Here is a 7,814-nt window from a genome sequence, read left to right as displayed (position 1 = left end):
GTTGGCTTTCCCTTCTCTTGGTAAAAAGACTGGTGTGTGTGGGTTATTCAGTTGGGGGTGAAAGGAGGGTGAATTTCAGTTTCCATCATTGCATTAAATTTTCACATATGTATATATATTGTATGTCTGTAACCCTCAAATTTAAAGACTATAGAAGTTAATGTAACAAAACATAAACCAAATGTTACTCAGACAATGTATGTATAGAGAGATTTACTAGAAATTTTGCTTTTTTTCTTTTCTTGATTCAATATACTACTTTAGTAGCCTTGGGGAGAGCAAGGCCGAACAAGACACCAGAGTAGTCTTTACAATGGTCTAGGAAATACAAATCCTTCATCCTTTGGAATGAGGATGAGGTGAGGAGGCTATCGGAGCCGGCTTGATGGGAAGGGCCGATCCTCTTGATCCCGAGGGTTCGGGCGAGCTTCTCGAGGCCACCATGCATGTTGAGATGGATTTGCATGTATTTGAGGTCGTAGAAGGTACCGAAATAGTACTTGAGGAGGCCAAGGAAGCCCTCCTCATCAGGGGGCAAGCTCTCCCTAGTGATGAGCTTGAGGAGGTATGCGAAATCGTAGGCTCCGTGGAAGCAAATGTAGCGGACATTGTGGTTGAATAGGAGGCCGCACGACAGGAGGAGCTCGCGGAATTGGGCCGAATCCACACCAAAGAGCTGGTTCTTGTTGAAATCGATGCCGCACCTCTTGAGGAGAGCTATGGAGGATGGATGGTATATGTCTTCGTCGGGATCGAAACCTCGGAAATTGAATTGCCATGCACAGTAGGTCCCATCACTGAGCATTGGGAGGATCCCATCCTCATCCATGAATGTCAACCCTACCTGGATTAGCTTCATCTTGTCCACATTCACCTTCATAGTTCTATATGTCGCGTCATAATCCCTGTTATTATTATTGTTGTTGTTGTTGAAAAAAGAAGCTGTACCATAATTGTTGCTGTAGGAAGATGAAATGTTGTGGTAATTGTTGTTCTTCTTGATGTTGCTGTTGTACTGGTGATGATTCTGCTGTGTTTTTTGCTTACTGTTGTGGATCTCATCCGTGAACGATGAAGGTGAAGAATTATTAGGCTTCAGAACTACACCTGGAAACTCTGTGTCTATGGAGACATAAGGATAGAAGGCTAGAACACTCCTTATGAGCTCGAACTCTGAGTGAAGGTTGAAACTCCACACTTCCCTGATGCAGAAAGGCGCGCCATCGGGAATTGACATAGTGAACCGTGGTGATGGGGCTACGGGTCGAATTTTCTTCTTGGCCTGTCGGAATTTAGGGTTAGGGCTTTCTCTCCAGAGTCAAGATGAGAAGCAGCGCAAGGGCTAGAAGTTCTTAGGTAGCGGAATTAGGTGTAGTGCAAGGGTTTCCTGTGCTGCAGGGACGGAGAAACAGGGGTTCCGCTGCTGCAGGGGCAGGAGGAGCAGAGTTTCTCTACAGCAGAAAGAGGCAAGGGAAAACAAGATGGGGATGTAGGGTGTCCTGGATGCGAATTAGGGGGTGGCGTGGGGCGTGGGGGGCGGCTGTGTGAGAATTAGGGTTAGGGTTAGGGTTAGGGTTAGGGTTAGGGTGGGAGTTGCTTTATGTGAAGAAGTAAGAGGAGAAGACAGAGAGACAGAGAGACAGAGATAGAGAGTCTCAAGAAAGCTTTGGCGGGGTTGGGGTCAGAGTGCAGACAGAAAAGACTATATATACATAAATACATAATACATACGTATGTATGTATATATATGTATACAATATTAATTTATTACACACAGCACACAAATACATATGTACATACATAGATGCACGCGGTTACACAGAAAAACGCAGACAAAGGCAGGCAAAAAGGAGGAAAAATAAATATAAAAAAAGCAAAACGCAATCCCTCGTGGACCTCATAAACGGAGAGAATGAAACGCAATCCCTGAACCCTTACCATTATGGACGTTCCGGTCCGCCCCCGTCTGCCCGCCCGCCCGCCTGATTACTGCTGTAATTAGCATTAAGCACGATGCTAATTGTAGTTGCTATGCTAATTTGCATTGACCCTCAATCATGGTCAATTAGTTGCAATGCTAATTTACATTGACCCTCAATCATGGGACCAACGTTAAAAATATCGATATAATTATTATTCATTATACCACTTCGTTTCTATCTTCTTTATTTTTCTTATGATTTTTTAGAATTTTGTGGCAAACTTTAGATCTTGCACGTGCAAAGAAGTTAACTCCGAATGCGGAGGGTGGTGTTTTTTCTTTTTCTTTTAGCGTGAACGAGAGATTATGTCAATAAATGAATAATATGTCATGTATTGGCGCTAGTGGCAATGCACCACACTTGCACACTTCTCAACTAGGAAAACATATCCACTTCAATGGCCCGTTGAATTAGAATGCATGACATGGAAAACGGTGGAGGATGCTCATGATAGTCACACATTGTGAAAACAAATAATATATGGAACACCGTCTCGCGCTCACTCTTTTTTGTTGTTTTCTTGACATCGGTCCACACTACATGCCTTTTATGCCTTAAAGTTATGTTGCACCTCCATGTTGTTGGCACTATATCTAGGAAAGAGTAGGGGTCTATAAGACCCAAATGTGGACCATGTATAAAGTGAAGTTTCAAATGAAATTTTCTTCTCTTGATATTATATTTCTCGTTGTTTCAAACTTCAAAGCGAATATGAGTTGATTCAGCTATTTTTAAGACTCCTAAGTCTTTACATATTGGATTCATCTACCATGGTCCATGATAGTGACGGTTGAACATCTCCAAAATGTACATGCTTGTTTACCCATCTTGAAAGCGGCAACCATGTGCTTAATGTTTATTTTGTATGATGAAAGTCCAAACCTTACATTCACCATCTATAGAGAGAAATTCATATCATTGAGTTCTCTTAGAATACTTGACTATTCTTTTTCACTTTTATTAGTTCCGAATTCAAATGAAACTCATATGTCATTTATGTGAGCTTTTTTATTGTTATTACAAAGTCAATTGCTCTGTCTAGCTTGGTTTCCAATGTGTGGGTATCAGTTGTTGACTCATTCCACTCAGAACATACTTATGTCATCAAACCCATGTGCACACGCAAATTGCTTCAACATTTGGTCAATGCATTGTGTTTTTCTTTTTCACTCCACTTCTAATCATAAAGGTATGTATGAAACCAAAAGTAATATCTCAATATAAACTTCTATTTTGAATAATATATGTCCTTTGGTGTGTAGTGACTTAAGTAGTTGCTATGGTTGACACTACGTAAGCTTATCATGGAGTGTGATAAAGGAATATTATAAAAAACATGTTTTCCTTGGTCTTCCGACTTCTTATTCCAATACTTAGGGTTTTTTGACGTAAAAGTGTATATAACTTTTGAACAACCACACTAAGAAGATATATTATGATCATTTCACATCACTAGATGTATCATTATGAATAGCAAGTAGTGTATAAGAAGCAAATGATTTAAGCTACTTTGAAAAGTTATGGTAGTATCATGGTTTGGGTCCTAATGAGTGCATGTCCACATAAGTATGCAACTAGATATTATTAATTCAACATGGATGTCCAACCAACTAGATATTATGTTGTTCCATTTAACGAGTATTATGCGTTAAGACGTGTATATGCACTCGAGAGATAATAATATGGCAATACAAATTGCACACGTAGGCATACAATATAATACTATAATGTAGACCAATGAATGTAGTTCACTTATTTTGATATATGCAAAAACACATAACGTCAATGAGGGTGGCACAAGTGTTACAACTATGTACATATTTTGGTGCAAAGTTATTCTTAACAAATTAAATTTGCCATGAAGCTTGTTATTGGGCTAACCTGTTGCTAAGGTGCGACAATGAAATTTGATAATATTGTGACAACTTGTTTCAAATATCACAATCATATTTTAGATGTGCACGTTTTAATCCAAATATCAAGTAATATGACATTACATCACAATGGTCCTTTGTCGGTGGTTATATGATCTTAAGCCCTCTCAATTATTGCATCATTTTGCACCTCAAAAATCATTTACTGTAAAAAAACAAAACCAATCCATAAAAGTAGGTATAAGTATTATGAAGATGGACTATTCTATAAGGTATGCATTTGGGATGATTCAGTGATTAAAGTTTTTTTAGAAACAAATGTGCACAAACCTCAGTTTACAAATATAACCTAGGGAACCATCAAAGTAATTAAGTGTGTGCATTTCTTCATTGCGTATATGTAAAAGTGTATTTTGTGGTTTATCATTTTTAACAAAAATTCTCCTTTCCTTTCCCTTTGCCATTGAAAAATGGGGCTGATAAGGTTGAGCATGTACATTATGTAGATTGTCCGAGTCAACAAAGGGGTTGCATGTACTTCACTTAGTAGTCTTATCAAATGCTAAAAGAAGTATAATTTAATAATTAGCAATGACGAAATAAAAAAGAAGCAAACTATACTGTTAAAAACACGCTATGAACCAATACATCAATCGTCATCCTTGATGTAGTACATAGTATTCCCTTGTCCAATTGTGGCGTATTCAGATATTGGACACATTAAAACACGTGTAGCGCTTGTCAAGAATGAATATTCACATGTGCATGCCTATTTGCCTCACACGAAATAAACAAGGATGTTGCATTGAATATTGATTTCAGATTTCATTGATTTGCATTCCATCTTAATTTAAAGCATGTAAAGGTTAAACATTGTATTTTGATGATATAAAATAATATCATATTCTAGAATATGTTTTATTGTCAATGGGAGTTTATATATGTATGTATATGATTAAGTGATGCACTAATGTGTATGCATTTATATGTGGTCTCAGTCAGGTATTCTATCTATATTTCATGATAGGGTTCGTGATAAAAGGATTTTGAAATCTTTATCAAGCCACAAAAACACTCACAAATAGAAAGGAGTGTTTTCCTTTATTCGTATATTTTATACCACATTCCATGCTTATAATTAATGTGCATTTTCAATGATATTAGTATGAATAAGACGGAAGTTATGATTAAGAATAATTGTGCAAAGAAAATTAGTGTGTGTTTACCTAACAATACCATTTGTTTTCTACCAAATTTATTATCTTAGTATGTCAAAGATAGTGTGGCTAACCAATAATTCAAAATGTCATCGCATCCTTTTTTGTTTAGGATTTTTGTAACTAAGGAGATTAGCAAACAACAAGTCGAAGTTATGGTTTTAATACAATTGGAATAATAAGGGGCAAATAAATATTCACACAAAGGTAATGGATAATTTACTAGAGAAAGTTATCAATATTAGACGAAAATAATGCTAAAATGATATTTCTCTCATTGAAGTGGTCGTCATTGTAGTTAATGCTTTCAATAATAACATTGTAGTTTGACATTTATCCCCTCCATGGAAGAGAACTAGGGCAATCCCCATGTTTGATTGGGGTTCCAATTTGAATGTGTAAATATAGGTATTCATCTTTCATATGCCTTTAGTGATATTTTTTCCCAAAATTTACTACTTCCATTAGTTAAGTCGATGTACATTGGATAATATACACCAACTCATATCTTACAAAGTTTGCATGTACAAAGGAATCAACCAAAAAAAAGCTAATAATCACTGCATCAAGAAGGACGAATAGAGGAGGATGAGCAACCTTCCCTTGGACGATCTAGATTATAACAACATGCATCCGATGAGCGCAATATACTCAACCGCATACCCTCAATGTGAGCTTGCGATGTTTGTTACCTTCAGAGGGAACAACAACCGTGGTGGCTGATAACTCCACTTTGCATTGCCATCCACCATCTGTAGCATTAGAGAACCTCTTCATTTCAGAAGGAAACGACCTCTAGCTTATTCAGTCGCATCTGAGGTCCCATGAATGCTTTCAAACTCTCCTTGTAACATAGAAATAAGATAAAACCATATCATCATTAAACTCTCGGTCGGTGGGGTTCGCTTACCCGTGAAAGACACCTTGCATCTTGATACCCACACCTGCCAAACTGTAAGGCTGACCACTAGTAGCCAAATTGTCCACGTATCGTTCCTGTATGTAGAACAAACCCCCTTGTGTTGAAGGTTGTAGAGTTCCTTGCACCACATTTAAAGAAGGACTATTTCCATTCCATGCATGAAACCATGCAACCGATTTAGTAGCCAACCAAATAGTTGTTGCGTTCGATACATGAACATTAACCCCGCACCAAGCCAAGATTCTTAAGCTCCTCATCCAAACTTCTTGGGCACGCGGGCAGCTCCACAAACAACGTGCGTTATCCTCCAAACTCGCTCCGCATGCCTTGCAATTGCTCATGCCACCCCATTTCACAAGCCACTCTCCGGTTGGAACAACCCGATGGGTGATTAACTAGAAAAACACTTTGACCCTTTTGAGGAGGGATGAGTTCCATATTCTGCTCCTAGTTCTATCCACGAAGACCGAATTCATAGCTACATGGTGTCGTGTCATTGTGTCATGACACATGGGCCCATTTGTTGGCACACTTCTCATGTTGCAAGCATAACTTTCTCCCTAAGCGTGTCGAGTACTCGAAGAAACCTATTAATTTATCTTGTTCTCCCCTCCACTTATATTCTGCAGCATTCCATGTAAACACTTGAACGGCTTGCCTCCAACCACGTATAAGATCCAGTCCTCCTCAAACTCATCGACTAGTGGATTCACCTTCCATTTCTTACCGCCTCGTGCCACAGATCTAATCAGGGACCAACTTGCACCTTCATCTATTGATCCCAACTGGATGACCTTCTCGTTCTTTCCTAGACCCTTGGTGTTGATAATATTTCTGTTAATAATTAGATAATTAACTAAGGGTTAATTAGTGTAAAGAATCTAACTCTAGTAGAGTTTAGTATTCAGATGCGTAGTGTGAGAGAGAGAGAGAGAGAGAGAGAGTGAATGTATAAGCAAGAGAAGGAATTACAGAGAATAACCAAAAAATTAAGAAAACACACAATACGGGGATGACATCTTATGCACTTAAGAGAGCTATATAAATTATCTAAAGATCATCAAATCAAATAGAATGGGCAAAGGGGGTTTTATATACAAGTCCTCAAGGGACTGCCCTATTAATTGTGTTGGTGGAATCTAACCAAGATATCTACTTGAGTACGATTTTGTCATAAGAATATCTAGTATTCTTTGACCACACTAACACTCGACAACTACACGGACTACAATAAAGTGTGCTCACACACACTCGACAACTACACGGATTACAATAAAGTGTGCTCACACACTTTTTCACACATCATCCTTTTCTTCATAAGCACATGTTCACACAAGTTGAGCTTGATTCTCAACACGCCCCCTCAAGGTCAATTGTGTGTCCTCTTAATCTGGGTTGTCTTGGTGTAGTTGAAGACCTGATTGCAATTGGTCGGACTACTAGACCGTGGTTTTCCCATTGTTCCTATGTACTCGATCTTGATCTAGCAATGTCGATCTTGCCGATCCAAAATTTCGCGCTTGTCAAGGGTGCCTACAAGATCAGATTTATCTCCAACTTAAAAAATTCCGGGCTTTGGAAAGTCTTCCTCTAACTTGTTGGGTCAAGTCTGGTTAGATGTGTTGGTCTTACGTTGCCAAAGACGGTCTCAGTCTTGCTCTTGTATGGTGTTGATCCTCCATGTTTTCCTTCGTCTTTGTACTTGTACTCTCCCCTAAGCTCATCATATCGAGTGGTCTAAGGCCTAGATCCACCGAGAATTGTTGTGCCTTGTCGAGACCTAGCTCCTTAGTGAAAATATCAGCCACTTGCATGTTGG

At 38.7% G+C, this 7,814-nt stretch overlaps 1 pseudogene; it reads right to left on the bottom strand.

Annotated features, from left to right (window-relative positions):
- Positions 1-212: 212 nt before the first annotated feature.
- LOC147863012 (putative CCR4-associated factor 1 homolog 6 pseudogene) lies at positions 213-1,686 on the bottom strand (annotated as a pseudogene).
- Positions 1,687-7,814: the final 6,128 nt, after the last annotated feature.

Source organism: Azolla caroliniana, unplaced genomic scaffold, assembly GCF_043228905.1.
Source record: "Azolla caroliniana isolate FFs.n. ecotype wild unplaced genomic scaffold, voAzoCaro1.0.p SCAF_6, whole genome shotgun sequence".
Taxonomy (NCBI): Eukaryota; Viridiplantae; Streptophyta; class Polypodiopsida; order Salviniales; family Salviniaceae; genus Azolla; species Azolla caroliniana.
This window is presented reverse-complemented; position numbering and strand designations above follow the sequence as displayed.